This window comes from Schistocerca gregaria, chromosome 2 (assembly GCF_023897955.1).
Source record: "Schistocerca gregaria isolate iqSchGreg1 chromosome 2, iqSchGreg1.2, whole genome shotgun sequence".
NCBI classification, from domain to species: domain Eukaryota; kingdom Metazoa; phylum Arthropoda; class Insecta; order Orthoptera; family Acrididae; genus Schistocerca; species Schistocerca gregaria.
In genome coordinates this window covers 117,845,507-117,862,484 of record NC_064921.1, presented here as the reverse complement: position 1 = coordinate 117,862,484, position 16,978 = coordinate 117,845,507, and the positions used below count along the sequence as shown (strand labels likewise).

Below are 16,978 nucleotides of genomic sequence, written 5' to 3'. Positions count from 1 at the left end.
CAGACATAAGTCTCTCTCTCTCTCTCTCTCTCTCTCTCTCTCTCTCTCTCTCTCTCTCTCTCTCTCGCTATATATATATATATATATATATATATATATATATATATATATATATATATATATATATAAATCTTCAATGACAGCCCTCGTTTTTTTACTGCAGATTACGATTATACGGCAAAAGCTATTTACGTTTTGTCTGACGAATGTTCTCTGTTTCGCTGATAGCGCTGTAATTGGAGGAATATAAATGGGTACAGAACAGTAGTTTAAGGCCCTTGAATATCCAATGGCACGCGGGATCCCACCTCCATGATGCGAGGGTAGGACCGGCCAATATATCATAACGTCTAATTGGAAGCCCCATTCGCAACACTGTAGTGATGTGACATTCTGAACAAGGTACTACTCGACGCGCCACCGTGGCCGTGTAGCGAAATACGACGTATCATAGCTGCGTCGGCAGCTCACGTATCGTGCAGACGTAGAAAATGTAGCGCCTCTAGGCATTACAGTACTCACTCATTGTATATTGCCTTCTCACCTTCTCTTCATTTAGACAACAGATAAGCAATCAATCATGAATGTTGTAACCACAGAGGAAAAAATTGAAATTATCCTGATATATCTTTTTATTTGGGTCATCAGTCTTTAGGCTGGTTTCACGTGGCCACCACGAATTCCTCTCCTGTGCCAACCTCTTCATCTTAGAGTAGCAGTCGGCTGCGGTGGGCAAGCGGTTCTAGGCCCTTCAGTCCGAAACTACGCGACTGCTACGGTCGCAGATTCGAATCCTGCCTCGGGCATGGATGTGCGTGATGTCCTTAGGTTAGTTAGGTGTAAGTAGTTCTAAGTCCAGGGGACCGATGACCTCAATTGTTAAGCCCCATTTTTTCAGAGTAGCACTTGCAACCTACGTCCTCAATTACTTGCTGGATGTATCCCAATCTCGGTTTTCCTCTACAGTTTTTTGCCCCCTACAGCTCCCTCTAATACCATGGAAGTCACTCCCTGATGTCTTAACAGATGTTCTATTATCCTGTCCCTTCTCCTTGTCAGTATTTTCCACATATCCCTTTCCTCTCCGATTGTGTACAGAACATCATTTCTTACTTTATCAGTCCATCTCATTTTCAACATTCGCTTGTAGTTCCACATTTTAAATTCTTCGATTCTCTTCTGTTCCCGTTTGCCCACAGTCCATGTTACACTACTATGCAATGCTGTGCTCCGGACGTACATTCTCAGACATTTCTTCCGCAAATTAAGGCCTGTGTTAGATACTAGTAGACTTCTCCATTTTCCCAGTGCTAGTCTGATTTTGATATTCCTCTTGCTCCGTGCGTCACTGATTACTTTGCTGCCTAGGTAGAAGAATTCCTAAACTTCATTCACTTCGTGACCATCAATCCTGATGTTAAGTTTCTCGCTGTTCTCATTTCTGCTGCTTTTCATTACTTACGTCTTATTTATTTACCATCAAAAATAGTCTTGATCACAATTTATTTATTATGGTAACAGGTTTCGACCACTACTGTGGTCATCTTCAGACCTAACTCATTGGTCTAAACGGCAATTTTCTTTTTCATTCTTCTGTACGCTATTCTTGTCAGCAACTTAGATGCATGAGCTATTAACCTGATTGTACGATAATTCTCGTACTTGTTAGCTCTTTCTGTCTTCGCAAATGGGGTGGGTGACATTTTTTCTCAAAGTCAGGCGGTACGGTGCCAGACTCAGGCATTCTACATACCAACGTGAATAGTCGTTTTGATGCCACTTCACTCAGTGATTTTAGAAATTCTGATCCTAATGTTACCGATTCATTCTGCATTATTTGGTCGTAAGTCCTCCAAATCTCTCTTAAATTCTGCTACAGGATCCCCTATCTGTTCTGAATCGACTCCTGTTTCTTCTTCTATCACATCAGACAAATTTTCCCCCTCACAAATGCCTTCCATGTACTCTTTCCACCTATCCACTCCCTTCTCTGCATTTACCGGTGGAATTCCCGTTGCAATGTTAATGTTGCCGCCATTGCTTTTAATATCAGTGAAGGTTATTTGACTTTCTTGTACGCTGAGTCAGTCCTTTCGACAATCGTTTCCTTTTCGATTTCTTCACATTTTTCATGCAGCCGTTTTGTCTTTGCTTCCCTTCACTTCCTATTTATTTCATTCCTCAGTGCCTTGAATATGTGTATTCCTGAATTTCGCTGAACATTTTTCTACTTCATCCTTTCATCAATCAACTAAAGTATTTCTTCTGTTACCCACTGTTTCTTCGCAGTTACGTTCTTTGTACCTATGTATTTCTTTGCAACTTCTGTGACTGCCCTTTTTGGAGATATACACTCCTCTTCACCTGAACTACTCCTTATTGCTGTACCCCTAGCGTTAGAGAATTTCAAGCCTATCTCGTCGATCCTCAGTACTTAGCGTAGTCCATGCCACGTCGTGTTGTGGCACTTCTCCGTGATCGCCCTGGCCCTACACAATATAAGGCAGTTGTCCCAATTACTTCAAATGGTTCAATGGCTCTGAGCACTATGGGACTTAACACCTGAGGTCATCAGTCCCCTAGACTTTAGAACTACTTAAACCTAACTAACCTAAGGACATCACACAAATCCATGCCCGAGGCAGGATTCGAACCTGCGACCGTAGCGGTCGCGCGGTTCCAGACTGAAGCGCCTAGAACCGCTTTGCCACACCGGCCGGCTCAATTTCTTAGGCTCTTCAGTGTATAAGAGCACAGAAGTTACCTGATCATCTAAGTTTTATTTCTTTTAAAATGCATTTTATATTCTATAACGCTGTAACATACACAATGCACTAACACTCAATGATGTGCGGTTCTAATTATGTGCAAACCTAACAACCAAACAAACAACATTATGTTTCTTTCCCTACCAATGCTGCCAATGTTACCGATAATCCTACCACTTACTTCATCATATATGTACTGCACTAAAACTACCGAAACGATGTTTTGATAGAACGCAACTGTACTACACAGTATACATACAAAAAAGCAAAATTTCGTTCCCATTCTTCGTGCTGCTGCATTTTAGTGGCAAGCAGTCTATTTTCCAGTCGTTGTCGAAACATGTTGATTTTGGCTGAAAATTCAAGCAAATTCTCACTTACCGGAATGAAGCACAAAACAGCATTTTTTCCCCTTTTCAGATATCATTGCCAACAGCCATGATAATTTTCGCCACGTCCTCTTTTTCTTTTTCAAGTACTAAGTACCGTGTTGCGTATAATAAATTTCAGGCGCACTGTTCTTCATGTTCGCCTGGGGAGCAGTTAGTGAGAGTCTTTTCTGTCAGCAACGTAGTAGAAGCGCCCGCTTTCCGCCCGTTACAGCGCACTGCGTCGCCAGTGGCACCGTTCCCGTATTGTTCCTCGGAGGCGTGTCGAAGTCGACGACCGCGAGCTACCCGCTAACATCGTTTCGCCAGCCGTAGAACGCACACAATGTTAGCAACTCTAGGTACATTTGGGGGCTTATTTAATGCCAATGTTTTTTTCTTGTTCTACATAAGGTACATCATGGTTCCTCTTCAAATGTATTGGTTTTTTACTACAAACCTCATGAGCGAATAAATATACTGTGAAATGTACTGGTCAGATGTTCATAAATTGTTCGTGAGCACTATACAGGGTGTTACAAAAAGGTACGGCCAAACTTTCAGGAAACATTCCTCGCCCACAAAGAAAGAAAATATGTTATGTGGACATGTGTCCAGAAATGTTTACTTTCCATGGTAGAACTCATTTTATTACTTCTCTTCAAATCACATTAATCATGGAATGGAAACACACAGCAACAGAACGTACCAGCGTGACTTCAAACACTTTGTTACAGGAAATGTTCAAAATGTCCTCCGTTAGCGAGGATACATGCATCAACCCTCCGTCGCATGGAATCCCTGATGCGCTGATGCAGCACTGGAGAATGGCGTATTGTATCACAGCCGTCCACAATACGAGCACGAAGAGTCAATATATTTGGTACCGGGGTTGCGTAGACAAGAGCTTTCAAATGCCCCCATAAATGAAAGTCAAGAGGGTTGAAGTCAGGAGAGCGTGGAGGCCATGGAATTGGTCCACCTCTACCTATCCATCGGTCACCGAATCTGTTGTTGATATGCGTACGAACACTTCGACTGAAATGTGCAGGCGTTCCATCGTGCATGAACCACATGTTGTGTCGTACTTGTAAAGGCACATGTTCTAGCAGCACAGGTAGAGTATCCCGTATGAAATCATGATAACGTGCTCCATTGAGCGTAGGCGGAAGAACATGGGGCCCAATCAAGTTGTGCTTGATGCTAGTACTGTAGAGCAATGAGTCGCATGTCAACACAAGCACCGAAGTCAACATTACCTTCCTTCAAATGGGCCAACTGGCGGTGAAATGAGTAAGTACAGTACATACTGACGAAACTAAAATGAGCTCTAACAAAGAAATTAAGCGTTTCCGGACACATGTCCACATAACATCTTTTCTTTGTTTTTGTGTGAGGAATGTTTCCTGGAAGTTTGGCACTACCTTTTTGTAACACTCTGTATATCATTCTTACAACATTTTTGAGCAATGAAACGTTCTTTCTGAAAAATGACCTACCTTAGAGCATTATTCCATGCAACATTACTGAATGAAATTGCGCGGAATATGTTAACTTGCTGATTAGCCTCTCTCCACGATTTGTAATAATTCGAGGAGTAAACGTGATTGAACTGAGCTGCACTAAGTGTTCAAAAATGTGTTTAAATTCTGGTGTCTGTCGACACCCCATATCTTGAAGTTTCTACCCTAGTGGACTAATATTCTCATTGGTGTAGTACATTATGACGTGCCGATCTGAATGTGTTGAGTGTATTTGAAATTTAAATTGAGGCCATTTCCAGAAAATCACTTACTAATACTTTTAAAAACATTATTTACTATTTCTTCACTTACGTTATGTATGTTTGGAAATATTACGGTACCAGCGTCACGTGCAAGAGGTAATAATTCTGCTTGTTGTATGTTAAACGGCACGTCTTTTATATACGTTAAAACAAGTAAATTCCTCCCTATCAGGAGCTTCTTTCCTGCTTACACTGGCTCAATTATTAAGTACCATTTTTTGCGGTCTTTTGGTCAGATGCGACATTATCCATTGATTTTCTATACCATCGCAGAAAATGCCAGTTTATCTAGGAATATATAGTGATTCACCCAGTCAAACGGCTTAAATACGTGACAGAAAATACCAACCGGGGCTATTTTGTTATTTAATGCTGGTCAAATTTAATGAGTGAACATGTAAATGACGTTCTCTGTTGAACAGCTCATCTTAAACCCAAACTGTGACTTACTAGGGACTTCTTGGCAGGTTTCACTTTCCTTTACGTGCTGTAATCTCTAACTATGTATTACAAAGATGATCCTCCACAAGCCGTTTCTCGCTCTATAGCCTTTTCAAGAGCAAACTGGAATGTGGTTACGGTGTACGATTCTTATTGGGAGTAGGGGTTCAAATTCCAGTCCAGCCATATAGATTATGATTTAGATGGCTTTTGTGAAATGCTATTGGTTAATCCTATAGAGGAATTGAATGAGTGGTGAAAGCTGACCTCGGAGGAAACCAGATCTGTTCCGGAGAAATGTAGGAACACATGAAGCAATACTTACCCTAGACACCTTTGGCTGAAGAAAGACCAGCCTAAATTTACAATTTGAAGATTTAGAGAAATCTTTTTATAATATTAATTGGGTTAGTCTTCAAAATACTGAAGGAACCTGTTACGAACTACAGGTAGCGAAAGCTTATCTAGAACTTTTTTTCAAACCAGACTGCAGTAATAAGACTCGAAGGTCATGAAAGGGACGCACTAGTTGGGAAGGACTCAGGACTGTACCCCATCGCTCACGTTATTCACTCTGAATATTGAGTAATCAGTAAAGGAGGACCAAGAGAAATTTGAAAACGAAAGTAAAATTCAGAGAGAAAAAATAAAAACTTTGAGGTTTGTGGCTGACACTCTAATTCTGGGTGAGAAGTTAAAAGGAAGAGTGGCTCAATTAATCAGTAACGTCTTGAAAATTCTTAGGACTGGTTCTGTAAAGGTAAAACTTGAGTGATAGAGTGCAGAAAAGTCAAGTCAGGTGATGCTGAGGTAATTACATTGTGAATTGAGACATATAATTTATAGAAGAGTTTATTTAGGCAGCAAGATAAACGCCGACAATCGAAATTGAGAGGATTTAAATTGGGAGTGGTAAATCATTTTTAAAAAAGAGAAATTTGCTAACATTGAATACAAATTGAGGTTTTAGCAGTTGTTTCCTGAAAGTGTATGGAGCGTATAAGTAGTAAAGATACAAACAGAAAAGAAGCGCTCGCAATGTTGTGCTATACAAATGTTACATTCTGGCTGTATTGTTAGGTAACTAACGGGGAGGCACTGAATCGAACTGGGAAAAAAAGAGTGTTACTATATAGCTTGACTATAAGAAGAACTCGATTGAGGGGAAAAACATAAGGCACCAAGGAATCGACAATATTGTTAGGGTGGAAAGTGCACGAAATGAAATCCTCAGTGGAAGACCAAGGCTTAATTACAGTGAGCAGGATCATATAGATTTAGTCTGCAACAGTTACGAACCAATTAAGAGGCGTTGTCTATCAGCCATCTGCATCACAGTTTGGTACTTTTCTGTTGCATTTCTGCTTGCTGCAATGCTTTAAGAATTATTCATAACAGAGAATATATTAAGAAAATTTGCTATGGGGATATCGGAATTTCTGTTCTGTGCCAAGAGTGGCTTTTGAATACCTGTGACAAATCTATCATATTCTGCAGTAGGATTACGCTTTTTATCATGCATCCACAATCCTTCAATATCACAGGCCCTTTTCACAGAAAATACGAGTAAAATTATTTAATTTGAACTTGCAGCATGTACAGAAATTCATCAAACGTATACTAGCCATGAATGAAAACTATAGAATAATATACTGTATGGTAATTTTGCTTTACATGTCGGTATACAATGATGCTTAAAGTCTCTGACGGAGTATCTATTTTAAGTTTCTTCTTAATCATACTGTACATGCCTGTCTTCGCGCTATGCAGGGTGATTCAGCTGCCTCTCTCTATGCCGTTTTATGCAACCCGCACTACGTCTGCATCAAAAACTGTATCCAGACAGGCGACAGGCACCAGGCACGTAATCGATATAGGATTCCTCTCAGAGTTGCACATTTTTCAGAAATGTTGCCCTTTGCAGAGTGCCTCACCTTCGGAAACTAAGAAATTAACAGGAGATATCAAAATGGGAAGCACAGAAGTAACACCTACCTGGTATATAACCCAATCCAAGGAATACTATATTACTCGTATCGTTAATGTGCTGAAATAGTTTCGTAAACAATAATTACACAAGTCTAACATGTCATCATATACTTTACGAGTTATTCAGCAAAATTCTGACGCACTTCACATATGCAGAGCTAAATGGCCAACAAAATTTTTGTGTCATATGGGATTGCATAAAACAAACCTGAAGCTCCCTGTGTATTAATCTTTCCATTGAGTTCTATACTGAAGCTATTACCGCTCCTCTTAATTGCATTGTTTACGATGGTGAAGTACTATAAGGTAATGTTTCTGAACCATTTACGAAAGATTAAGTACTATAAAAGGAAAAAATTCTCCAGTCACTCCCGAAACCTGTATGACTACACGTCCAAGTACACTAAGAAAGATTGGAGATACTTGACTAAGTTTGGTAGAGTTAGGCATATCTTGGTTCAAAAGTACTGTATAGCTCATTGGGCAATTCTCACTTTGGTTTTTTACAGGCTGATTCCGTTAGCTAACAGTCACCGAAAGCTCTGAGAAGAAACTTATATCGATTGTGTGTCTGTTGCCGATGTGGATACCGTTCCTGATAGAGGCATAGTGCACGTTGCATAAAACGAAATCGGCAGGACTAGCTAAATCACACTGTATACTGAACGAAACTAAAATGAATTTCATGTGCCGGTCATTCCGTAGGATACGAGATACTTATAGCGGCAGCCGACCATTCTTACCATTTACAGAATTGATCTAGATTACTCACTCATTTCAGAATGTACGTTGTGTTGTTTGCATTGACATGTTATAGCTGTATCCAGCTATGGGCCTCGAATCAAAAATTTCTTTCACCCTGACAATTCAGATGTGAGAAAGATTGTCGGATGCATCTGCTTCTGGCAACTCGACATTCCTTTAGAATTTCTCGCGTTCCAAATGGAAACTAACTTTTGGTAGTTAATTACAATATATGATGCACCCAGAAAACTGAATTTTTCTTGTTTACAACGCAGGTGGCCATCCAGATGACTATGCGTAGCTTGAACGATTACCAACATTCGGACATGCTGACGGGAAGCAAGCAGAATGGTTAAACTGCATTCGGAATGTTGTTGTTGTTGTTGTTGTTGTTGTGGTCCTCAGTCCTGAGACTGGCCTGATGCAGCTCTCCATTCTAATCTATCCTGTGCAAGCTGCTTCATCACCGAGTACCTAGTGCAACCTACATCCTTCTGAATCTGCTAAGTGTATTCATCCCTTGGTCTCCCTCTACGATTTTTACCCTCCACGCTGCCCTCCAATACTAAACTTGATGCCTCACAACATGTCCTACACACCGATCCCTTCTTCTAGTCAAGTTGTGTCACAAACTTCTCTTCTCCCCAATCCTACTCAATACTTCCTCATTAGTTATGTGATCTACCCACCTTATCTTGAACATTCTTCTGTAGCACCACATTTCTAACGCTTCTATTCTCTTCTTGTCCAAACTATTTATCGTCCATGTTTCACTTTCATACATGGCTACACTCCATACAAATACTTTCAGAAACGGCTTCCTGACACTTAAATCTATACTCGATGTTAACAAATTTCTCTTCTTCAGAAACGCTTTCCTTGCCATTGCCAGTCTACATTTTATATCCTCTCTACTTCGACCATCATCAGTTATTTTACTCCCCAAATAGCAAACCTCCTTTACTACTTTAAGTGACTCATTTCCAAATCTAATTCCCTCAGCATCACCCGACTTAATTCGACTACATTCCATTATCCTCGTTTTACTATTGTTGATGTTCAACTTATATCCTCCCTTCAAGACACTGTCCATTCCGTTCAACTGCTCTTCCAAGTCCTATTCGGAATGTGTATGTTTAAAATCATAGTGTGGATACCCATAGCTCTAGTACATCACAGATTCCTCTAAATCAGTCATGCAGAATGTTAGGACGATATTCCTAAGCATACTTCCTAATCCAGTGATATTTTCCAACAAATCTAATTTCGTGCACCTTCTCTGACAGAATTTGGTTGAATATCTAGAATGGATACTATGAAGCAATGTAAGATCAGTAGTGAGTTAGGTTTGTTGAGAGATAATCCAGTGAATCTGTAAATGAAACCTCCTGTAAGACATTAATGAGACTAATCATAGAGTACTCCTTTATAAGGAATAACAGTAGACATCTGGAAAATACAGAGATGCGATGCTGAAACGGTTACACGTCAATCAGTTTAGAGATACGGTGTTCAAGGATGGCTGTGTTGTGAGTAATGTATGTCTCAAGCTGAGGTGACGACAATTAGGTGAGGGACGATTAGCATGCGTAGCGAGACATAGTGACCTTTCTTCTTAATACACCTTATCGTCAACTGTAGAGTATACATGTATATAAAGACGGGGCCTTCCTTAGGTCAGTAGTCTTTTGACTTATTTGATGCGACCCGCCAAATCTCCTTCCCCTGTGCCGATCTCTCCATCTCAGTGCTCATTTACTTGGTATTGGCATTCCAACCCTCACAATCTTTAAGGTGTAAATTCATATTAGAGCACAAAACTGTTGAAAAAGTTAGCATTTTCAGATTTTTCTTCATATCTCGGCGAAGTTGAAACTGAAATAAATGTCTAGGAATGCAGTACGATGTGTGGAATAATGAACAGAACGCTAAGGGGAAAATCTTACAAAATTATGTAATTTCTCTGTGGATTATGTGGAAGAGAAAATTTGACTGTAAACTCTGGAACATATATTAGACTCCAAGCAGTCAAGGTGAGATAGAAATTTACAACCTAAATAAAAATATTCAGAAATACTTTAAAAGAATGAAAAGAACATATAGAAAAAATTGACTATAAATCTATGCGAAAACGACTGCTACAGTACATCCCTAAAGAAAGAAGGAGGGTGGATCAAGAATTTGCAATGAACAACTACTGCAGTGCTTGAGTGGCAAGAACCTCTCTTTTCCTAATAGTAGTTCCTTTGGTATCGCTGAAGTCATTCAGTAATGTCTTGACATAACTCTCTTCTTCTTGTCAATTATATCCATACTTTTTTCCTCCGCTGATGCTGCGGAGAATCTCATTTCATCAGTACACTCAGTTTTCACCCTCACAAACGTTTAGATTCTCTTCTTTTCTGATTTTCAAACAATCACTTCCGTATAAAGTTGTGCTCTTAATGTATATTTTTTGAGATTAGTTGTTTAAGTTATGGGGTAACATTGATTGTAGCAGACTGCTCTTAGCGAGGTAAGTCCCTTAGCTGTGCTGGTCTGCTTGCAATATAAACCTTGCTCATCCTTCATATCTTTTCACCCTGAGTTTTCATACCAGACCTGAAGCTTTCTTTTGCTTCCGTCATCACTGCTTTGATGTACCGATTGAACACTACGGATAAAAGACCTCATCTCTATGTTCAATTCTTTTCAATCCAAGCACTTCGTTCTTCGTCTTCCATTTCCGTTGTCCCCCTTTTCTTGTACATATTGTATGTTACCTGTCTTTCTCGTACTTATTTTTATAATTATTTTGAACATTTTGCACCATTTTACACATATTTCAAGAAACTATTAAAATAAAACTTCCTGGTAGATTAAAACTGTGTGCCCGGCCGAGACTCGAACTCGGGAACTGGCAGAAGTAAAGCTGTGAGTACCGGGCGTGAGTCGTGCTTCGGTAGCTCAGTTGGTAGAGCACTTGCCCGCGAAAGGCAAAGGTCCCGAGTTCGAGTCTCGGCCGGGCACACAGTTTTAATCTGCCAGGAAGTTTCGTATCAGCGCACACTCCGCTGCAGAGTGAAAATCTCATTCTGGAAACATCCCCCAGGCTGTGGCTAAGCCATGTCTCCGCTATATCCTTTCTTTCAGGAGTGCTAGTTCTGCAAGTTTCGCAGGAGAGCTTCTGTAAAGTTTGGAAGGTAGGAGACGAGATACTGGCAGAAGTAAAGCTGTGAGTACCGGGCGTGAGTCGTGCTTCGGTAGCTCAGTTGGTAGAGCACTTGCCCGCGAAAGGCAAAGGTCCCGAGTTCGAGTCTCGGCCGGGCACACAGTTTTAATCTGCCTGGAAGTTTCGTATCAGCGCACACTCCGCTGCAGAGTGAAAATCTCATTCTGGAAACATCCCCCAGGCTGTGGCTAAGCCATGTCTCCGCTATATCCTTTCTTTCAGGAGTGCTAGTTCTGCAAGTTTCGCAGGAGAGCTTCTGTAAAGTTTGGAAGGTAGGAGACGAGATACTGGCAGAAGTAAAGCTGTGAGTACCGGGCGTGAGTCGTGCTTCGGTAGCTCAGTTGGTAGAGCACTTGCCCGCGAAAGGCAAAGGTCCCGAGTTCGAGTCTCGGCCGGGCACACAGTTTTAATCTGCCAGGAAGTTTCGTATCAGCGCACACTCCGCTGCAGAGTGAAAATCTCATTCTGGGAACTATTAAAATTATAACAATGGCAGCGATATGTACTCTAGAACGACTGGAGACATTATTGAACCGACTAGCTACTTTGCGCAGGAACAGCACTTATCCCACTGGGGATACCTCAGGTGGCCACCATCCCCGTCTAACGTTATTCGCCCCCTACTGTGCAATTTTCCCGCCGTAAGTGAATAAGCGTCGGGAGGTGCAGGCCGCCTGCGCTAGCTAATCCCAAGCATCCGCTATCGATATCAGCTTTAAACCCTTTTACCCCTGCCGACTAGGCGATCCCTTGAAGCCTCCCTTTTTTGCCGTCGAGCCACGCACAAGTGATCCGCAACCACCCTCTACGACACAACTGTGTACTACGATGTAAGCGAAAGACTGTACTCCTGCTGGAAGAAACCACCCCAGCTCCTATTTTCCTCGCCGCACCGCTAGATATTAATAACAAGTAGACCTCGATAACGGCACCGCCACCGGGGATAAAATTAAATTTATTATATCTCCGCGCGGCAGAAAGGGAGGCCGGAATTCACTTATAAAATAATTTCCTCCAGTTTTGTCCAACAAGCGCCCCCCGAGGCGCAGCTGAAATCTTTGCTGTCTTCCCTCAGCGCCGAGAGAAAGGAGTAAGACGGGGCGCAGTGTGAAAGAAGGAGCGGGAGCGAAGATGGCGAGGCGGGCGCCAGAACAGGGACAGAGGCTCGGAGTAATTTCTCTATTGTTTTCCGGGTTTACTCCAGCCGCAAAGTCCAGTTAATCTCTGTTGTTACTTCTTGCGCTCTCGGAAACCAGAAGCACCAGTTGAGACTTAGTGCCTTAATGAAGTGTCTCAGTAGCTCCCGTAATCTCGTGGTAGCATCATCTCCTTGGCAGTGAGGCTTTAATGGACAACTCTGCTTAACACCGGAGCTTTCGCCCTCACGATCGCCTAACGGCACGGCGTGTTACGTGCATTCCTGGAATTCTATCTACAGTTACACTTTTTGCGCTTATTTTCGAACCTAACGTTAGCGATGTTCACAATTACCCTCTTCTTCAAGTAGAAAACAGATGTCACTGGCGATGTACTTCTACATGTACATAAACGTATACGGTATACAATAATTAACTACGGAAAATGATACAGATGAAAATATACGACGGCAAAATCAATGACATTCCAGTTAATAAAGATCCGTAAACGAGCCGTTTCTGAGGTCATGGCAACTGTGAGGTTATAAGCCACTACATACATCACTATGAAATATTGACAAAGGTAGTGAAGATGTATTTGAAGTCCTTATCTATTACATGAAATTTCGGGATTGGAGCCGGTTGACGTCGCCATCTTGCTATGATATTTCTGTATCTGTATCTACGTCTACCCACATACTTTGCAAGCAACTGTATGGTGCATGGCGTATGGTACCACGTACCGCTACTAGTCATCTCTCTAATCGCAAATGGAATGAGGGAAAAATGACTACGTACAAGTCTCCTTATGGTAGTTAATTTTCCTTTTCTTACCTGTCAGCCTCACTTTAAATGTTGCTTGGTGGCGACAGAAAGGATCTGTAGTCGACCCCAGATACCGAGCCACTAAATTTCCGAAATAGAGCTTCGTCTTCCTTCCAAGGATTCACATTTGAGTTCACGAAGCATTATGGTAGTACTTGCGTGCTGATCGGACTTAAGGTAACAAATCTAGCAGCACTTCTTTGAGTTACTGCGATGTCCTCCTTCAATCCAACATAGAGGGGATCCCAAACATTCTAACAGAACTCAAGAACGGGTCGTACTTGCATTCTACACGCCGTCTCTTTTATATAGAAGAGCTACGTAAAACGAAACGCAAACTCCGTCCAGGCGGACCCATGCAGTACCGACTGGCCGCCGTGTCATCCTCAGACCACAGGCGTCACCGGATGTGGATATGGACGGGCGTGTGGACAGCACATCACTCTTCCGACCGTATGTCAGTTTCCGAGGCCGGAGCTGCCACTTGTCAATCAAGTAACTCTTCAATTTGCCTCACAAGGGCTGTGTGCACCCCGCTTGCCAACAGCGCTCGGCAGACCGGATGGTCACCCATCCAAATACTAGCCCAGCCCGACAGCGCTTAACAGACGTGATCTGACGGGAACCGGTGTTACCGCTGCGGCAAAGCCGTTGGAATAGAAGAGCTACGCTTCCTCAAAATTCTCCCAGGGTAAAGAAGATAACATTCGCTTTTCTCACTACGAGACTGATGCGATCTTTCCATTAAGTATCGCTTTTCATTACCCTTAGATATTTTATTATTGTGTCTGTGTCAAACAGCACACTAATAATACTGTGCTCGAAAGTTACAATCTTATTTTGTCTACTAATCCACATTAACTTATATTTTTCTACATTTAGAGCATGCTGTCACTCATCACACCAACAAGAATTTCTGTGTAAGTCTTCTTGTATACTCCTACAGTCGCTCCACGACGACACCTTCGCGTACGCCACAGCTTCATCAGGAGACAGACGTAAATTGCTGTCCATCCTGTCCACCATATCATTTACATATATAGAGAACAATATCGGTCCACCGCACTTTCCCGCAGCACTCCTGACGACAGCCTTGCATCTCGTCTACATCTACATCTACATCCATACTCCGCAAGCCACCTGACGGTGTGTGGCGGAGGGTACCCTGAGTACCTCTATCGGTTCTCCCTTCTATTCCAGTCTCGTATTGTACGTGGAAAGAAGGATTGTCGGTATGCTTCTGTGTGGGCTCTAATCTCTCTAATTTTATCCTCATGGTCTCTTCGCGAGATATACGTAGGAGGGAGCAATATACTGCTTGACTCTTCGGTGAAGGTATGTTCTCGAAACTTTAACAAAAGCCCGTACCGAGCTACTGAGCGTCTCTCCTGCAGAGTCTTCCACTGGAGTTTATCTATCATCTCCGTAACGCTTTCGCAATTACTAAATGATCCTGTAACGAAGCGCGCTGCTCTCCGTTGGATCTTCTCTATCTCTTCTATCAACCCTACCTGGTGCGGATCCCACACTGCTGAGCAGTATTCAAGCATTGGGCGAACAAGCGTACTGTAACCTACTTCCTTTGTTGTCGGATTGCATTTCCTTAGGATTCTTCCAATGAATCTCAGTCTGGCATCTGCTTTACCGACGATCAACTTTATATGATCGTTCCATTTTAAATCACTCTTAATGAGTACTCCCAGATAATTTATGGAATTAACTTCTTCCAGTTGCTGACCTGCTATTTTGTAGCTAAATGATAAGGGACCTATCTTTGTCGTTGACGACAACATAATCTGTATTACTACTTAAAAAATCTTCGAGCCACTCACATATCTCGGGACGTAATCCGTATGCTCGGGCCTCCGTCAACAGTCTACAGCGGGGAATCGAGTCAAATATTTTCGAGAATCGAGGAATACGCCTGGTTGCCCTCCATCCATGGTTTTTAGGATATCATGTGAGAAAAGGACAAGTTGAGTCTCGCAAGAGTGATGCTTTCTAAATTCAGTATTATTTCTGGCCAGAAGCTTTTCCTTCTCAAGGAAACATATTACGTTCTAACTCAGAATATGTCAAAAATCTTGCAGCAAACCGATTTTAAACATATTATTCTGTACGAGGGTCCGTTCTTCGCCGCTCGTATGACAGGAGTCACCGGTGCTTTTTTACAGTCCCCTGGGTCTTCGCACCGGCCGGGAAATTCGCGATCGATGCAGGTTAAGCAAGATGCCAGTGCCACAGAGTACTGTCCGTAAACCAGAACTGGGATTCCAACTGCAAGTGGCAACTTATTTTTTTCAGCTAGTTTAGTTGCTTCTCTACGCCAGTGATGCCTATTTTTATGTCCTCCTCCCGGGAATCTGTGTGAATCTGTCTGACAGTCGAAGGAGGTTATTTAGAGAATAGTTGGAACTGGATAATTAGACGGACAGTAAACAAAATATAGCCTACTAGGACCGTGTTTGCATTCTCAAAACACGTTGATGCTGTTGACCACCACAAAAATAAAATTTTAAAACGACGGTATGTTCATTCGATCCTCCTGAATGAACCATGTCTTAAAAGTTAATTTTAAAACTTCAGCTTTCTTTTTGTTGCTTTCTGTTCCCATCCCAGACTCATCGACCTTCGACTGGTTAGAAGCCTTCGAACCGCTTAGTGATTTTACTCGTGATAAGAATTTTCTCGGTTTCTCGGCTGACGACTATTCAGCCATCTTCAGGAGAGTGTTTTATATCGGATATTGCTGGAGCACGTCACTAACTTCGTACGAAAAGCTCGCACGGAGGCGCATGCGCGTAGGTTGCAGCTGCAAGTGTGGCCTGTTCCGAGTTTAGCGCCTTCTCCGTCATATTACTCCATGTATGGCTCAATCGATGCACTGGTAACCTACAGATGTGCGGCTCCGCACTTGCTTGTGATGTAAACTAACCAAAATACGTCATCAGTCTCCAAGGTAAAACATTCATCTGAACATTGCTAAGTTGTTGTCAGAAAAAAGATGTCTACGTCACCCGGCTGCAATCCCGAGATGCCATGTAATACTCACTACATCGAGAAATCGTCAAGAATCACACAAGTCCCTATTTGTGCTCCAATTACGTCTATGGCCCAATGTTTTGAAATGTTGTACATATATTACTTGGCACCGTCACAGGTTTTTGGTAATGTGAGAATATATCTAACGCACAATTATAGTCCTAGATGGATAGATGGCGTACGTCCTGCAGCATGGTCTCTAGGATCACACCTCAACTCAATCTTCTCGAGTTTCTCGTCTGCAGCCGTTTCAGTGGGGAAGTATACTGTATTCAATGGTTGGAGAGGAAAAAAATGTAAGTACAAAAGACACAGAAATAAAAGGATCAGCGTCGAACAGGAGGACGGGCATCAGAAGAAAAAAGTCTCGTGACTACTCAAAACACGACGAAAATTTAGTACAAGGTACAAAGTACATCAAAACCTCTCCACAAGCACGTCTTAGAAAAAACATTTTTCAGACATCGGAATTTCACAGCCAACCGATTGCAGATAACGTTTTGGTACAACTGATCTACGTTTCGACACCTATTAATGGTATCTTCATCAGAATGAAATTTTAATGAACCTTAAAATTACATTGCCAGAAAGCAATAGTCAGAATTTAGAGCAGCTACGCTCAAGTAAAAAATAAAATAAAATACGTTCCGGCCTTGACACGTATGCCT

The 16,978-nt window shown here is 42.0% G+C and overlaps 3 non-coding genes across 3 annotated transcripts; all 3 read left to right on the top strand.

Moving 5' to 3' along the window:
• The first annotated feature begins 11,030 nt into the window (after positions 1 to 11,030).
• Trnas-cga (transfer RNA serine (anticodon CGA)) lies at positions 11,031 to 11,105 on the top strand. The gene has a single exon. It is a non-coding gene; the product is annotated as a tRNA-Ser (tRNA).
• A 226-nt stretch (positions 11,106 to 11,331) lies between these two features.
• Positions 11,332 to 11,406, top strand: Trnas-cga (transfer RNA serine (anticodon CGA)). Its single transcript has one exon. It is a non-coding gene; the product is annotated as a tRNA-Ser (tRNA).
• A 226-nt stretch (positions 11,407 to 11,632) lies between these two features.
• Trnas-cga (transfer RNA serine (anticodon CGA)) lies at positions 11,633 to 11,707 on the top strand. The gene has a single exon. It is a non-coding gene; the product is annotated as a tRNA-Ser (tRNA).
• The last annotated feature ends 5,271 nt before the right edge of the window (positions 11,708 to 16,978 follow it).